At 39.6% G+C, this 18,405-nt stretch overlaps 1 non-coding gene across 1 annotated transcript; it reads left to right on the forward strand.

The window, feature by feature from the left end:
• The first annotated feature begins 1,324 nt into the window (after nucleotides 1-1,324).
• Nucleotides 1,325-1,432, forward strand: LOC148548583 (small nucleolar RNA R71). The gene has a single exon (XR_015897843.1). It is a non-coding gene; the product is annotated as a small nucleolar RNA R71 (small nucleolar RNA).
• The last annotated feature ends 16,973 nt before the right edge of the window (nucleotides 1,433-18,405 follow it).

Below are 18,405 nucleotides of genomic sequence, written 5' to 3' on the forward strand. Positions count from 1 at the left end.
GACTGATTGGATGAAGATAGCAGGAAAGCAGAGGTTCAGAGGAACGAAAAGCATCTCCATTCGCTTATCTGAAATTCCTACCAATGATTTACATAAGTATTTCTATCCCTATTCTATAAATAAATTTCGAAAACCTCATTACTATTTTATATCTGCCTGACTGAGATTTGCAAGGTGACCATAGCTTGCTTCATACCAACAATCTCCGTGGGATTCGACCCTTACTCACGTAAGGTATTACTTGGACGACCCAGTGCACTTGCTGGTTAGTTGTATCGAAGTTGTGACAAATTATGAATGTGTAATCACGATTACGCGTACCAAGTAGCTCACGTGCCAGGTATTGTTTGAACCTGGATATCACAATTTCGTGCACCAGTTTTCCTTCATCATGCTCTGAGTGTATGGAGCATTCTTCCTTCAGCCTTTCTTCACTGCTTAGATTGATTGACTTGCATTCTTCCCACGGTACCTTCTTCATTTTCCCTCTTGGATTTTTCTCTGTATCACTTGGGAAACTAGCAGTGGGCCTTGGAAATTGTTGTGAAATATGTCCTACTTGAAGTTCGAGATTCTTAAGAACCTCCCCTCGACTTTTTATAATACCTCTCTCCTCTTCCCGGAATTTTTTCAGGTTTTCACACTCTTTGCAAAGGTTTGCAAGCATAGCTTCCATCCTGGCCATTCTGTCAACATCATGTGGTGCTAATTGGTTGGAATTGGGGTATTGAGAGTGTTTATTGTGGCTTTGGTATGATGGATGTGAATAAGTGTTTTGTGTGGTCTGGTATGTTTTTTGGTTGGAGTTTTGGTGAGTTGAGTGGTTGTACTGGGTTGAATTATGAGGTCTGTGATCTTGGCCTTGGTTTTGTTGGTTCCCCCACCCAAAGTTTGGGTGGTTTCTCCAACCCGGATTATAGATTTTAGAGTATGGATCATTGATTTTCCTAGCTGAGTTTCCAAGGTAATTAACTTCCTCCCTGTTGGCTCCTTCTTCTGTCTCCAACTCTTCTTGAGGTGATGGTTGAGTGTGGATAGATGCAACCTGATTCTTCTCTATTTGCTTGGTCAATTCAGTGAGTTTCTTAGTGATCATCTTGTTCTGAGCCAGGATTGCATCCATTTGATTCAATTCCAAGACTCCCCTGTTGTTGCTTCTGTCTGAGGCATAAAAATACTCATTGTCAGCCACTGTCTCAATAACATCAATGGCCTCTTCAATGGTCTTCTTCTTGTTTAGGAAACCTCCAGATGAGTGATCTACAGCCTTCCTTGATTCACAATTCAGCCCTTCATAGAAGATGTGAATTTGCACCCACTCATTAAACATGTCAAGGGGGCATTTCTTTGTCAAGTCCTTGAATCTTTCCCAAGCTTCATATAGATTCTCACCATCCTACTGTCTGAATGTCTCCACTTCAGTTCTTAGCCTGTTTACTCTTTGTGGAGGGTAAAATCTTGTCAAGAATCTGCTCATTACATCTTTCCATGTGGTTAAGCTTTCCTTCGGGAATGACTCTAGCCATTTTGATGCCTTGTCTCTCAAAGAAAATGGAAACAGTAACAATCTATAGGTGTCAGGATGAACACCATTAGATTTAACCGTGTCACATATCCTTTGAAATTTAGCGAGATGCTCATTAGGGTCCTCTTGTGCACTTTCACCAAAAGAACAGTTGTTCTGGACAAGAGTTATGAGCTGAGGCTTTAATTCGAAATTGTTAGCATGGATAGTTGGCCTCTGAATGCTGCTACCACAATTTCCTGGATTTGGATTTATGTATGATCCCAAAACTCTTCTCTCTTGTCCAGCAGGGTTAGCTCCACCCCTTCTGGCATGGTTGTTCACATCTTCTTCATAATGATTTTCCATATCATCTTCTATGGTTATATCAAAGTATTCCTCCTCTTCTTCTGCACCAACCACCCTCTTTCCTCTTGCTTCCCTTCTTAATCTCAGGAAGGTTCTTTCCGGTTCACTATCAAAGGAAGTTGAAGTTTCCTTTCTCCTACCTGTCATACAATGAACAAGTACAAGAAATAGCAAATGCAGAGTCTAATAAAACAGAGTATAGTTAGCTTGGTTAGAGCAATTCATCAAATAGTTAGTGAGTTAACTTGCTGGAAAGTGAAGCAGTAAGATAAAATTCAAGAAAAATAACTAAAATTGCAGAAACTAAATGTACAACTGGAAATTAAAATTTAATTAATCAAAAGAAAAAGTAAAGTGCTCAATATAGTTAATTTGGTAATTGTCAATACAAAACCAATCCCCGGCAACGACGCCATAAGCTTGATACGCGAAAACTGTCTCTCGACAAATTTCCTTCCGGCAAGTGCACCGGATCGTCGTCAAGTAAAAACTCACTGTAGAGTGAGGTCAAATCCCATAGGGATTGGTAGATCGAGCAATTATAATTGAAGAATAATACTGGTTGAGCGAAATCAGAATTTAATCGGAATTACAGAAAGTAAAATTAGCGGGAAACTTAAATTGCAGAAAATTTAAGGAACAGAGAATTAAATTGTAGGGAATTAAAGTGCAGAAGCTTAAATTGCAAGAAAGTAAATGGGAATGGGGATTTAGCATGAAATTAAAGAAGCAGAATATAAAAGAATGGGTAGATCAGAGAATGGGAATTCATTGGGTTCAGGAGATGTATAATTCTCCGGATCAAATTCATTTTCATCTCTTTCGCAATCAATGCATTCATTGATCTTCTTGGCAATCTTAAGTGATTGGATCCCAATTCCTTGGCTCACTAATCTCTCTAAGCATGAACAATTGCCCAATTCCTTTATTTAAGTGCTCATGGGAAGAGATGAAGTTTGGCCACTGATCATACGACACAAATTCATAGATCAAAGTATTGGTAGGATTACATGTCACTATATCTATCCAAATCCCAACCTAATCCAATGTGAGAAAGCAATTCTAGCATGATCTCCTCATTCCTCTCCCAAGGTTCCGAGGAGATCCAATTATGAATAGCTTCTTTCCCAAGATAACTATCCAATTAGATTAAGAACGAACGTTTTCTAGTAGAATCAAGAGAAAAGAAAGAAGAATAAGATTGAAAACTAGTATTGATCCATTGAATCTACACAGAACTCCCTAACCCAATGAAAGGGGTTTAGTTGTTCATAGCTCTCAAATTGCAAAATGGAATTGACAGATACATTCTAAAAATCAAAGTGCAGTAAGAAAAACTTTCCAAAAAAAATATGGAAAAAGAGGTTCTGTCTAACTTAAATTCTAAGCTATTTATACACTTTCTTCCATTGATCTTCAAGCCTTGAATTCGGCTTTTAGCCTTGATGGAATTGGGTTGAAGATGGCTCCAATTGGTTGTTCTTTTGTGTCGAGAAGAGATCTGTTTGAAATTTGGAACACTGATGCTTCACGTTTGAGTCAACGTTTGAGGGCCAACGTTCACTAAAATGCCACTTTAAATCAGACCAGCAAAAACCAGAAAGCTTGCTGTCATCGGCGTTTGACTCAATGTTGGAGGGCCAACATTAGCTGATCCGCGCGTACACGTACCGTGCGCTTCCGCGCAAAAGGCCAAAAATTCTCATCCACGTGTACGCGTGCGCGTGGATGCAAAATTTTCATTTTCCAGATTTAAAACAAGGTAGGGGACGTCGGAGGCAGCGTTGGACCTCCAATGTTCCCTCCAACGTTGGCGTTTTGGCGCGTACGTGTACAGTGCGCTTAGGCGCCCATTGCTTTTTTTTCATCCGCGCGTACACGTCACTGACGCGTATGCATCGATTCAAAATTTTTCAATCTCAATTATGGGATGGGCATCGCGGACGTTAGAGGCAGCATTTGATGCAACGTTGGACCTCCAATGTTAGGTTATGGCGCATACGCGTACCATGCGCTTCCGCGCAAATGGGTCAAAATTACTCATTTACGCGTACGCGTGATGCACGCTTCTGCGCAGATGTCAAAAATTACTTTTTCACACGTACGGATCATGGATGCGCACGCGCCACTCAAAAATCTTTCAGCCCCAGAATTGATCATTTTCTCACAAAGTTGGGGTTAATGTTGGACCCCAACGCCACCTCCAACGTGAACGTCAGCCATGTTACAGAGAAGTGCTCTGTTTCTCTTTCAACGTTTGAGGCAACGTTGGTGGTCAAACTTGGCCACCAATGTTGCTTCCCATTCATCCTTTCCATGCTCCTTCTTCAACCTTCCTCCATGTTTTACTTCACCTATCATCAACCAGTGAATACATCAACGCTTTGCTAAAATCATGAGAATTCTTATCATTCTTAGCATACAAGTAATCATAGCATAAATCCTCATGAAATTGCATTAAATTACTCATGGTTGAATGAATCTAGGCATACATAAATTTTTACCCAATTTGCTTACTTATAGCTCAAGAAAGTGTATAAAATCTATCAAAAACCAAGAAAAAGGCTAGTGAAACTAGCCTAAGATGCCCTGGCATCAGACACTTTATTGCAATTCTTAGGGAGAATGACCCGAGGTTTAAATACTTCATTTTATAGATTTTAGGGGTTTGTACTTGGGACAAATAAATTTTTGTATAAAAGGATTATTGTTTGGTTTAGAAACTATACTTGCAACGAGAATTAATTTGTGAATTCTAAACCATCAATTTTTCCATTCATCACACGTATTATGAAAAATAAAAATTAACCGAAAATAAAACTAACTAAACAACTAACCATTTAAAAGGGATAGTTATAAATGGTGTTTGAAAGTGTTGGATGATGGTAGGAGAAGGGAAGGAGAAAGGAGAAGGGAAGAAATGGAAAGAGGAGAAGAAAAGAAGTGTAGTGAAGGGAGGGTGCCCACGTGTACGCGTATGTCATGCGTGCGCGTGGGTTGAGGTGAAATGGACGTGACGCGTACGCGTGGGTCACGCGTACGTGTGCATGGCAAACCTGAGAGTTGACGCGCACGTGTCTATCACGCTTACGCGTGGGTTGATGGTTGTGCCTCAAGCACAACGTTAGCACAGTGCAGGCGCAACTCTCGGGTCCTTGGCTGGAAGGTGAAAATCTGGTACCCACGCGTACGCGTGCATGGCGCGTGCACGTGGATGGGCGAGAATGCTTGAGGCACGCGTACGCGTGAGGTGCGCGTACGCGTGGATGGTGCTCTATTTTTCAAAATTTTTCTATGTTTTTGCACCAATCCAAGCATTCCAAACCTCCAAACAGCTACCAAAACACCATAAAACCTTATTTAACATACTAAACTACCAAATAAACTCAACAAATCAATCAAAACATGAAATTTAACTAATTACCAATATTTATAAAAGAGAAAAAAAAAGAAAGATTTTACCATGGTGGGTGTCTCCCACCTAGCACTTTTGTTTATTGTCCTTAAGTTGGAGTTATAGGGAGCTCCTCTCAAGGTGGCTTATGCTTGAAGCTATTCTTGAACATCCACCAATGCTTGAGTCTCCAATAAGCTCCACTATTCATGATTAATAACTTCAAGCTTTGATGGAGTTCGTCACAAACCATGAGCTCCCAAATTTGATTTTCCTTGTTTGATCTGGGATCCCACACTTTATTTTGACACCCGTCTTCAAATTGATCATCATTGTTCCATCCGGGTGGTAAGTGGGGTGAATTCTCAATAAAGTGGCCAAACATTCTCCTAGACCCAAGCGATCTAGCTCTATACCAACCCTTGCTATCAAGCTTTGAACATGTCACCATAATGAACCTTGATTTACAATGCCAACCACTAACCATCTCCCTTTTGCTCTTAAAGCCACAAATATGTCTAAGTTGACCATCCGTCTCAAGTAAACCGTATTCAAGGGGAATCTTGAAGCTTAAGTATAAGGAATTTACCCACTTGAATGAAAGAATGGATGGTGATGGCTTGGGGACAGGTATTTCCAATGTTCTTACAAGCTCTATTCCCTTGTGTTCTTCCTTGGGTACCTCCACCTCTTCACAAACTTCTTCACTTTTAATCCTTTGTTCATCAATTTCATCTAACTCTTCTCCATCACTCAAATCATAAATGGGAGGATGAGAAAAATCTACCTCCACATTGCTTTCTTTCTCATTCGGAGAAGGTTCTCCAAGTTCAAAGGATTCACCACCAAGAAGATTGGATGCATGATCTTCATCTCTAAGGGAACTCCATCCTTGCTTCATTCCCTCCAAGTTTTCATTCAAAAATTGTTTTGGAGATTGTGCACTCTCCTCCTCAACATCAAATTCAATCGTCTTGGAGAGATTTTCTTCAACTCTAGGTTCCCAAGGAGGTTCCAAATCTCCTAAGTCTTCAACCACGTCTTCCTCTTCTTCAATGATCATAGGCTTCTCCAATTGTTCTAACACAACATAGCATTCCTCCTTCTCCACCTGAGTTTCCAATCTCTCCTTCATGCTATACTCTTCAATTGATTCCCCATATGTGGCCATGGAAGTGCTTTGAGTGCTAAAGCATTGGGAGGCTAACCGGCTTACTACCTCAGTCTAGGTAGCCACAAATTCTAGTGTCTCCCTTTACATTTCTCCTTGCCCTTGATGTATAAGGCTAAGGGTTTCATCCATTGAGGATTGGGGTGGATAAGAGGGTTCATTGCCTTGGAGAAAGGGTTCATGATAGGAATGTGGTTCTTCTTGGTAAGGGTATGATGGTGTATATTGAGGTTGTTCTTGGGAGTATTGATATTGGAATGGTGGTTCCATGTATGGCTCGACTATGATACCATAATGTAACACTCAAACTATCAAAGCTCACGCTTTCGGCTGCGCGACTCTGATAGCTCAGACATTACGACGACTCTTATACTATTTAATACTAAAATATGAGCTTGTTTGAAACTTTAAACCGCAATACCGCTCAAAAATACCTTTGTTATGTAACATACATCCATACATAGCATACAACTTACAAAACTCTCAAAGAGTACATATATATATATAACTTTACAAGCATTAACAAATGCTTTTCCTATCCCTCTTACATAATATATATACATAAAGGCGAGGGAACAATAAGCAATAACTAAAGCAATACAAAACATCACAACATCAACTAGATAAGCTCTTCGTGACTTCAGCGTCCATATCCTGAAAGGGGAAATTGTAGGGGGGTGAGAACATCATCCTCAAAAGGGTTCTCAGTAGAGGGTTTTTGGGAATTACTGTAATAGGATACATGAAGATAAACCGTACCAGTGATTAATAACTGTCTTATGCCTCTTTTCAAAAACAACGGTTTACAATAAAAGTAAAGTCGGAAATCTTTTTTTTGAAAGAGGAATCGTTCAATTCTCAAAAACTCAAAAGCCTTTCAAAAAGGTTTATCTATGCTGGACCAAAATAGCCTTTCATATTTTTCCAAACCAGAAACACAAAACCGAACCAACCATCGGTCCATCTTATTTCAACCACGGCCCTAGGCCCAAACAATCCAACAACAGCCAATCCACCACAATCCAACAGAGTTTCAGTCGCAAACACAAGTAGGAAGGTTCAAGCACAAACAAACAGTTATTGCAAGTAGAATAATTAGCAGTTAATCAGAAGTAATCACAAAGGCAAACCAAGTACAATATGCACACCCAAACAATGTCACATAGATGCATATGATGCATGCCTGTCCTAGTGGCTGATGATATCATCTGTCGGTTATAAAGCCAACCCGACAAGTCCTGGTAGCTAACCATTGGACTGTCCCTCTGTCGTGCATCCCCAACTTGAGTTATTTCTCGATCATCATCATGATCATAATCATAATCCATATCCAACACCCTCAGAGGTGTATATTCACGGGGGCGAGCTCATCCGGGGCTTTCACAGTGTCCGGCCATACTTACGACATAGGGTCAGTAGAGTATCAAGTCTCAACTTGGAGCACATGGTGGCTAGCCACTGCTACTACTCAGGGAAACCCGTATCTCAGATAGTGGAAGTGCAAAATCACAATTATCAATATTTCAGCATATATGCATTCGTTCTCAGCCGTGAATCAACATTCATCTCAGCCATTCCGGCTTAAATTCATAATTCATAGTCAGCCATCCGGCTCATAACATATTTCGCAATCAGCCATGATTTATTATCATACACAGCCACTCCGGCTCATAACAAAATAGAACTTCCACCATTCAACATCATCAAATTCATAAAATCGGCATTTAAGTCATAAATCACTTTTTCTCAATTCATTTAACTTTGAAATCGAATTTCAACTCTTTTCAGCCTTGGCTTTAAAGATCTCATTTCTCAAATCATCTTAGGCTCGTAAGCCACTCTTACTCAAGGAAAGTTCCCTTTTTAAAACAAAGCCACTCTCGGCATCCTCTTTCCAAAACTTCCAAAACCATGGCAAGTTAAGGATTCATTTTGAAATATTCAAATTCATCCATCCAACAACGGGATTTTATAACAAAAGTTCCTCGGTAGAGTCTCAAGTCTTTAGGGGAGAATAACATAACTCATTTCATCAAATTCACTCAAAATCATTAAAACCTTGGCTTCCTGATTTGAGTAATAAAATAGGATCTAAGCCAAACCAAGTCATGTAATCAATTACTCTTTTCAAAGCCGTTTCTTTTACTTAAACAAAAACCAGCTTCAACCCCATAGGAAATTCTAAAGCGTTTCAACTGCTCAAAAATTGTTTTAGTCTTGCAAAAATTCAGAACTCAAAGAGTATTTAAAACTTTTCCCAAAATATTTTGGAATGAAACTTGTCAATAGATATTCAGGTTCTTTCAAAGTCACTAAAACTTCTCTAATTGAAACCCTCAAGTCAAATTCAAAGGCATAAACCCTTTTCACATTTAAAACAACCTTAAAGCATAAGTTTCATCTAAATAACTTGTTCACAAGGAAAATATAATACTTTTCTTAAGAAACAAGACTAAATCACAATTTCCTTTTTAATAATTCATTTCCGAAGCATAAGTCATCCCTTTCTTAATAATTCAGATAAAATAGTATAAGTCTTTAACTCATAATTTTTCCAGATAACATTTCAATAAAGACTCGGATTTTATAGAAATTTCGGCAGCACCTCCCCTAAAACTTAGACTTTGCCACCCGGTTCGGGTCCCAACTAAACCGTTTCACAATCCTTTTCAACAGTTCAGATTCAGTTCAAAAGCAAGCTAAATCCAACAGTCACCTCATTTTCATATCTCAAGGAAACCATTTCAAACTCAATTCATTATCATCTGATAAAACTCATTTCCAAAGCTTTAAAGAAACGGTTCAGCGACAATTCATTTATCAAAACCAAGTCAATTAAAGCAAACCAGGCTGAATTTCAAAGAGTATTCTATTTTTCACATTATCAAGAAAGTCAACTCAACTCAAATCAATTCCCAATGGATTAAACTCAAATTTCAAATCTTTAAAGAATCAACTTCAAAAACATTCCGTTTTACAAAGCTACACAACAGTTCAGCCAAACAAAAATTCATAATCATTCGAGACAATCAAATAATACATAAGGCTGCTACAACCACCAAATACACATTGTCTCACATCAGCATCCATATGTAATAATTCCAATATATAAAATATAGTTTTCGGAAAGCACCCCTACCTTAAAACTCAAACCATAACCCAAACGCCTAACAGAGTCCTTTTCGCCTCAGCTCAAAATCACCGGCAACCAAAACCTTGGCTCGAAGCCACTTTCACAATAACCATAGCAACACTAATCGCAACATACAATAATCAAGACTCGACCCCACGTTATCAAAACTCATATTCATTAACCGAACACAACAGAATACTGACTCGAGACTTTTCGAAACATAAATACTTACTGAACTAGCAAAACGAAGCAGCTGCAATTTCGAACAGGCCCGACAACAGCTCCGGCGGCGGCCAGAAGCTCTGGTGGATTAACTATAAAAACCACGCAGCATTAAAACCTTCTCGAAATCCAAAAAGGCAGAAACCTCAATTAAAACCCTTACCGGAAGAGTTCTCCGAGGATGGCAGCGAGGTTTTCCAGTGACAGAGGCTTGGCCTGAAGTTCCGACGGTGGTCCCAGAAGTCACAGAGCCACTCTCGGTGGTCATAAATACAGAGGTGCAGCTCCCTTCTCCAGCAGCGGCACCCGCGGCGGTCTGACCACTCTTCCGACTGCGGTTCAGCTTACCATCACCAGCAACGGCGAGCTCAGATGGTGGCAGTGGCAACGGCCATTCCAACAAAGGTGGTGGTGCCCTCGACGACACCACAGTGGCAGCGCTGGTTCTTCCCAGCTCGTCAAGGTTCAGGCTCGGTCTCTCCTCTCATCTGGGCTCGACGGCGACACGGACTTCAGGGAACGGCGACGCCAACCTCTCCTCGCGCGATCCTTCCTCTGGGTTTTGGTTTTTCTCCACGACGGTGTGCAGCAGAATGCGACAATCAGCGGTGGAATAGGTTCGGCGGCAGCAGGCAGCAATGCCATGGTGTTTGAGCAGTAACGTGACGACGGCTGGGCGGCGAGATTGATGGCGGCTCGGCTGTAGAACGCATCCCTCCGTTGCTCTCTCCCTCAACCCCTCTCTCCGTGTCTCAGCCTCGACGCGGCGGCGGCAATAGTGGCTCCTCGCCGGCGCCGTTCCTCCCATCTCCCCTCTCCTTCTTCCCGTTTCCTCCTAACCCCTTTCTTTCTTTTGCTTCATTTTGCAGCTGTTGCTGAGTATTGTTTTGAGAAGGGGGAAGCATCTGTTTGCTGCTGCTGGGTTGGGTGAGAAGGGTACCGGGTCACTGGGTTAGGATTTCAGGGTTGGGGCTTTATTCATTTTTTTGAAAACTAGGGTTAGGGGCATTTTAGTACTTTCAAATAAAAATGGGAATAATATATTAATTGAAACCCAAATTAAATCTAACACTAATTATATATAGAAAATACTATTTTTTCATCAATTTCACAAATTATTTTCAATAAAATGCTTGAATCCAAAAATTAGGAATAATATAATTAGTTTCTCTATTTTCCAAAATAGTAGTATTAATATTTTGAAATATTAATTATTTAATCCAAATCATGTAAAATCCTTATTATTTTATAACTGCCAATTTTATAATTTAATTATAGAAAATAACCCAATAATTATGAAATTAAGTAAAATCTTCATTTTAATTATCAACACTTGATTTAATCATTGTCAATGAAATAATTTCTAAAAGTAAAGTCCCTAATAATAAATATATTCAAAATCAGCTCATAATAAGATTCTTCAAAAGTTCTGGGTCTTACATTCTACCCACCTTACAAAAATTTTCGTCCTTGAAAATTAAAGTAATACATAAGATAGTACATAGTCTTAGTACTCTCAAATACTTTTAGAAAAGTAAGAAGTCTTAGCATATATGTATAAATGTTCTAATACTGAAGAACCATAAGATTTAAATATACGGATAAGGTATGGTGTAAAGCAGAAGATACTCGATAGGCTCCATGCAAAAGATGACATGGTTCAAACATGTGATAGTAAAGCAAGACATCGAAGGCTATAAAACAGAATGGGGTTAAAACGGCGTGATTAACATCCGCACACTAATCTCATATCAACATCAAAGCTTCAACTTTCCAACTCCTTCAAGCACTTTACAATCCCCTTATCAGATCATAGCCTAACACCCACAAACTTGTTTGCAAGGGACAAAACACCCACAACTCATAACGTGGTACACCTACCGCTTCAACTTCCATATACACATATCACATCTCAAAGGACTAACGCCTCGTATTACTACATCTACAGATCACACGTGACATCAAAATAATTCTCGAGTCTACTCAGAATGATACAAGATTTAGAACGGAGAGACAATTGTCAAGGACAATACTCATAGATTTGAAAGAATGTATCCAATTCCAGATAAACAAGGATGTTCAAGCAATGAAGTTTGCTAGAAGCAATTCAATTGACAACCTGAAAGATAACCCTTGGGTCAAAGAAATTCAGTAGGATCAATAAGAAGAAAATCAGTGCATTGGTTTGAAACAATTTCAAGCTGAGTTGAAGATGCATGAGGTTTACAGGAAAGAATATCTCAAACCCAAGGCAAAGCTCATAGAACTCAAGAGCAAGATTAAAGATACTTCCGAATACATTGTTTATAAAAGAATCGAAAACTTGTGGAAAATCACTTTGTAGTCTAAAAGAAAAGTTAAGCAACAAACATTCTTCAAGAGAGTAACAAAAGCATAAACATAGTTTTGCTCTAATAAAAATTTCATGTTGAAGTAGATCATGAAAAGTTTTACAAACAACATGTACACAGGTTTGGTTAAGCGCTAAAATATTTCCTCAAATATTTTAGAAAGATTGTTAGGCACACATCTCAACCAAGGCAATCATAAAACTCGGAAGAAATATCAAATGCTTGTTCAAAATTCTCAAAGTTCATATTCAAACAAGCATGTATAAAAATTATAGCAAGGACGGAAGAGAAAATTAAACTCTATTTAGAAGAGAAAATCCGAGGTAGAAATTTTGCTTAAAAATTGGTAAACGAAACAAGTGGTGCGTTACCAACAAACAGGTTTCCACTAAACAAGGAAGTTCTTCAAAACTTTATCTAAAATAGCGCATGCCAACTTTAAAACAACCTTGTCAAAATCAAACAATGGTTTCACTCTCAATCAAGCAACAAAAAATAAATTCTGTTTAGAATTTCTTACAAGAGAATTCAAAACTCATTTAAACAAGGGTCGAAACAAGACTCCAAAAGTATACTTGAAATCACCATCTCAGAAGGATATTCAAGAAAATTATGGTGTACTTAAAAAGAAGTCAAGCCATACAACAAAGGATCTTAAATCAAAGTAGTTTAAACAAGATCCACTAGGCATGAGACATCAAACAAGCTTTCAATTGATCCAAAAAAATACAAAAGTCATAGGAAAAGACAACTCAATCATTAGTAAGTTCTCAAGGATAAATCTTTAACTAAAAACTCTAGTAGAGACAATGAGAGGATAAACGATACCCTATTTTAAAACGAATTAAACTGACTCACATAAGAATGAGATTCAACAGAGAAGGGGAAACTGAGATTGTTTGTAGTGCTCACAAGAGATAGAAGAATAATTAAAACAGAATCAATATGACATTCATAGAGATAAAAAGCTTAATAAGGAACGAGTCCGCTCATAAGAAGAAAGCCATGAGTCCAACATTTTCGAAAGAACAATGGAATAAACAATGTAGTATGCTAGGCCAAACTCAAATCAAAATGAATTAAGTAAAGTTTGTCAAATGAAACTCAATCGGAATGAAAGCGAAAAATCCTTTCTTTTCGGAATTTGGAAAAATGGCTGGTGCACGAAATTGTGATCTCCAGGCTCGAACAAATCCTGGTAATGGCTCCAAATCTTGGTGCTCTGATCTTAATTCATAATTGTCACAACTTCGATACAACTAACCAGCAAGTGCACTGGGTCGTCCAAGTAATACCTTACGTGAGTAAGGGTCGAATCCCACGGAGATTGTTGGTATGAAGCAAGCTATGGTCACCTTGCAAATCTCAGTCAGGCAGATATAAATTGATAATGGTGTTTTCGAATATTAATTAATAAAATAGGGATAGAGATACTTATGTAAATCATTGGTAGGAATTTCAGATAAGTGAATGGAGATGCTTTCGTTCCTCTGAACCTCTGCTTTCCTGCTATCTTCATCTAATCAGTCTTACTCCTTTCCATGGCTGGCTTTATGCAAGGGCATCACCGTTGTCAGTGGGTACATCCCCTCCTCTCAGTGAATAATATGCTCACGCACCCTGTCACGGCACGGCTATTCATCTGTCGGTTCTCGATCATGCTGGAATAGGATTCACCCTCCTTTTGCGTCTGTCACTAACGCCCAGCACTCGCGAGTTTGAAGCTCGTCACAGTCATTCAATCATTGAATCCTACTCAGAATACCACAGACAAGGTTTAGACCTTCCGGATTCTCTTGAATGCCGCCATCATTCTAGCTTACGCCACGAAGATTCCGGTTAAGAGATCTAAGAGATATTCATTCTAGCTTATTTCATGTAGAACGGAAGTGTTTGTCAGGCACGTGTTCATAGGGGAGATGGTGATGAGCGTCACACATAATCATCACCTTCATCACGTTCTTGGGTGCGAATGGATATCTTAGAAGCGAAATAAGATGAATTGAATAGAAAACAGTAGTACTTGCATTAATCTTTGAGGAACAGCAGAGCTCCACACCTTAATCTATGGAGTGTAGAAACTCTACCGTTAAAAATACATAAGTGAAGGTCCAGGCATGGCCGAGATGGCCAGCCCCCTAAAACGTGATCAAAGGATCATAAGGTAATCCCCCGATGGTCAAAAAGACTAGTAAAAGGTCCTATTTATAATAAACTAGCTACTAGGGTTTACATGAGTAAGTATTTGATGTATAAATCCACTTCCGGGGCCCACTTGGTGTGTGTCTGGGCTGAGCCTGAGTGTTGCACGTGCAGAGGCCATTTGTGGAGTTGAACGCCAGTTTCCGTGCCAGTTTGGGCGTTCAACTCTGGTTTTGGATCCTTTTCTGGCGCTGGACGCCAGATTTGGGCAGAAGGCTGGCGTTGAACGCCAGTTTACGTCGTCAATTTCTGGCCAAAGTATGGACTATTATATATTTCTGGAAAGCCCTGGATGTCTACTTTCCAACTCAATTGGAAGCGCGCCATTTCGAGTTCTGTAGCTCCAGAAAATCCACTTTGAGTGCAGAGAGGTCAGAATCCAACAGCATCAGCAGTCCTTTTTCAACCTCTGAATCTGATTTCTGCTCAAGTCCCTCAATTTCAGCCAGAAAATACCTGAAATCACAGAAAAACACACAAACTCATAGTAAAGTCCAGAAATGTGAATTTAACACAAAATTTATTAAAAACATCCCTAAAAGTAACTAGATTCTACTAAAAACATACTAAAAACAATGCTAAAAAGCGTATAAATTATCCGCTCATCACAACACCAAACTTAAATTGTTGCTTGTCCCCAAGCAACTGAAAATCAAAATAGGATAAAAAGAATAGAACATACTATAAATTCCAAACTATCAATGAAACATAGCTTCAATCATATGAGCGGGACTTATAGCTTTTTGCCTCTTGAATAGTTTTGGCATCTCACTTTATCCATTGAGGTTCAGAATGATTGGCATCTATAGGAACTTCAGATTTCGAATAGTGTTATTGATTCTCCTAGTTCAGTATGATGATTCTTGAACACAGCTATTTTATGAGTCTTGGCCGTGGCCCTAAGCACTTTGTTTTCCAATATTACCACCGGATACATAAATGCCACAGACACATAATTGGGTGAACCTTTTCAGATTGTGACTCAGCTTTGCTAAAGTCCCCAATTAGAGGTGTCCAGGGTTCTTAAGCACACTCTTCTTTTGCTTTGGACCTTGACTTTAACCGCTCAGTCTCAAGTTTTCACTTGACACCTACACGCCACAAGCACATGGTTAGGGACAGCTTGGTTTAGCCGCTTAGACCAGGATTTTATTCCTTTAGGCCCTCCTATCCACTGATACTCAAAGCCTTGGGATCCTTTTTATTTGCCCTTGCCTTTTGGTTTTAAGGGTTATTGGCTTTTTCTGCTTGCTTTTTCTTTTTCTTTCTATATATATATATATATATTTTTTTTTTTTCTGCAAGCTTTGTTCTTTGCTGCTTTTTCTTGCTTCAAGAATCATTTTTATGATTTTTCAGATTATCAAATAACATGTCTCCTAGTCATCATTCTTTCAAGAGCCAACATATTTAACATTCTTAAACAACAACTTCAAAAGACATATGCACTGTTCAAGCATACATTCAGAAAACAAGAAGCATTGTCACCACATCAATATAATTAAACTAAGTTCAAGGATAAATTCGAAACTCATGTACTTCTTGTTCTTTTAAATTAAAACAGTTTTTATTTTAAGAGAGGTGATGGATTCATAGGACATTTATAACTTTAAGACAAAGTTACTAACTACTAATGATCATGTAATGAAGACACAAACACAGATAAGCACATAACATAGAAAACGAAAAACAGAAGAAATAAGAACAAGGAATGAATCCACCTTAGTGATGGTGGCGTTTCCTTCTTGAGGAACCAATGATGTCCTTGAGCTCTTCTATGTCTCTTCCTTGTCTTTGTTGCTCCTCCTTCATTGCTTTTAGATCTTCTCTGATTTCATGAAGGATGATGGAGTGCTCTTGATGTTCCACCCTTAGTTGCTTCCAATAATTGTGTGGAAGAAAATGTATCCCCTGAGGTATCTCAGGGATCTCTTGATTTGCAGTCAAATATTCTACCACTGAGCTAGAGACCCTTGATGGAAGCTTTTGTCTTCCTTTTCCTCTTTCTAGAGGTTTCTCTGGCCTTAGGTGCCATCAATGGTTATGGAAAAAAAAAAGCTATGCTTTTTACCACACCAAACTTAGAATGTTGCTCGCCCTCGAGCAAAAGAAGAAAGAATAGAAGAATAAGAAGAAGATATGGAGGAGATGGAGGGAGATGTGTATTCGGCCATATGGGTGGGATTGGGTGGGAAAGAGATGTTGAATTTTGAAGGAAAGTGGGTGTTTGGATGTGAGTGGTAAAGAGTTAATAGGGAAGAGTGTTTATTGGGAATAGAGGATGATTGAGAAGAGAGAAGAGAGTGAGTGGAGGTAGGTGGGGATCCTGTGGGGTCCACAGATCCTGAGGTGATCCTGTGAGGTCCACAGATCTTGAGGTGTCAAGGCATTTACATCCCTGCACCAATTTAGGCATGCAAAATGCCCTTGCACACAACTCTGGGCGTTCAGCGCCAGGTTGGTGCCCATCTTGGGCGTTCAACGCCCATTTGCTGCCATTTCTGGCGTTGAACGCCAGAACCATGCTTGTTCTGGGCGTTCAGCGCCAGGATGCTCCCATTCTGGGCGTTCAGCGCCAGAACTATGCTCTGTTCTGGCGTTTGAACGCCAGACAGATGCTCCTCCAGGGTGTGATTTTTCTTCTGCTGTTTTTGATTCCGTTTTTGATTTTTTTGTTTATTTTGTGACTCCACATGATCATGAACCTAAGAAAACATGAAAAACAATAAAAATAAGAATTAGATAAACATTGGGTTGCCTCCCAACAAGCGCTTCTTTAATGTCAATAGCTTGACAGTGGGCTCTCATGGAGCCTCACAGATGTGCAGAGCTTTGTTGAGACTCTCCAACACCAAACTTAGAGTTTGGATATGGGAGTTCAACACCAAACTTAGAGTTTGGTTGTGGCCTCCCAACACCAAACTTAGAGTTTGACTGTGGGGACTCTGGTTGACTCTGCTTGGAGAGAAGCTTTTTCTGCTTCCTCTCCATGGTTGCAGAGGGAGATCCTTGAGTTTTAAACACAAGGGAGTTCTCATTCCATTGAAGGAATATTTCACCTCTGTCAACATCAATCACAGCTCTTGCTGTGGCCAGGAAAGGTCTTCCTAGGATGATGGATTCATCCTCTTCCTTTCCAGTATCCAGGACTATGAAATCAGCAGGGATGTAAAGGCCTTCAACCTTTACTAACACGTCCTCTACTTGTCCATAAGCCTGTTTTCTAGAGCTGTCTGCCATCTCTAATGAGATTTTAGCAGCTTGCACCCCATAGATTCCCAGTTTCTCTATTACAGAGAGGGGCATGAGGTTTATTCCTGAACCAAGGTCACACAGAGCCTTAAAGATCATGGTGCCTATGGTACAGGGTATTATGAACTTTTCAGGATCCTGTCTCTTCTGAAGCAATGTCAGTTGATCCAGATCACTTAGTTCATTGATGAACAAGGGAGGTTCAACTTCCCAAGTATCAATGCCAAATAGTTTGGCATTCAGCTTCATGATTGCACCAAGAAACTTGGCAGTTTGCTCTTCAGTAACATCCTCATTCTCTTCAGAAGAGGAATACTCATCAGAGCTCATGAAGGGCATAAGGAGGTTCAATGGAATCTCTATGGTCTCTAGATGAGCCTCAGAGTCCCTTGGTTCCTCAGAGGGAAGCTCCTTATTGACCACTGGACGTCCCAGGAGGTCTTCCTCCTTGGGATTCACGTCCTCTCCTCTCCTCACAGGTTCGGCCATGGCGCTTATGTCAATGGCCTTGCACTCTCCTTTTGGGTTCTCTTCTGTATTGCTTGGGAGAGTACTAGGAGGGATTTCAGTGATCCTTTTACTCAGCTGGCCCACTTGTGCTTCCAGATTTCTAATGGAAGACCTTGTTTCATTCATGAAACTTACAGTGGCTTTAGATAGATCAGAGACTAGATTTGCTAAATTAGAAGCATTTTGTTCAGAGTTCTCTGTCTGTTGCTGAGTTGATGATGGAAAAGGTTTGCTATTGCTAAACCTGTTTCTTCCACCATTATTAAAGCCTTGTTGGGGCTTTTGATCCTTCCATGA

The sequence above is a fragment of the Arachis ipaensis genome, chromosome B8 (assembly GCF_059453495.1).
Source record: "Arachis ipaensis isolate K30076 ecotype BB chromosome B8, ASM5945349v1, whole genome shotgun sequence".
Classification (NCBI taxonomy): Eukaryota; Viridiplantae; Streptophyta; class Magnoliopsida; order Fabales; family Fabaceae; genus Arachis; species Arachis ipaensis.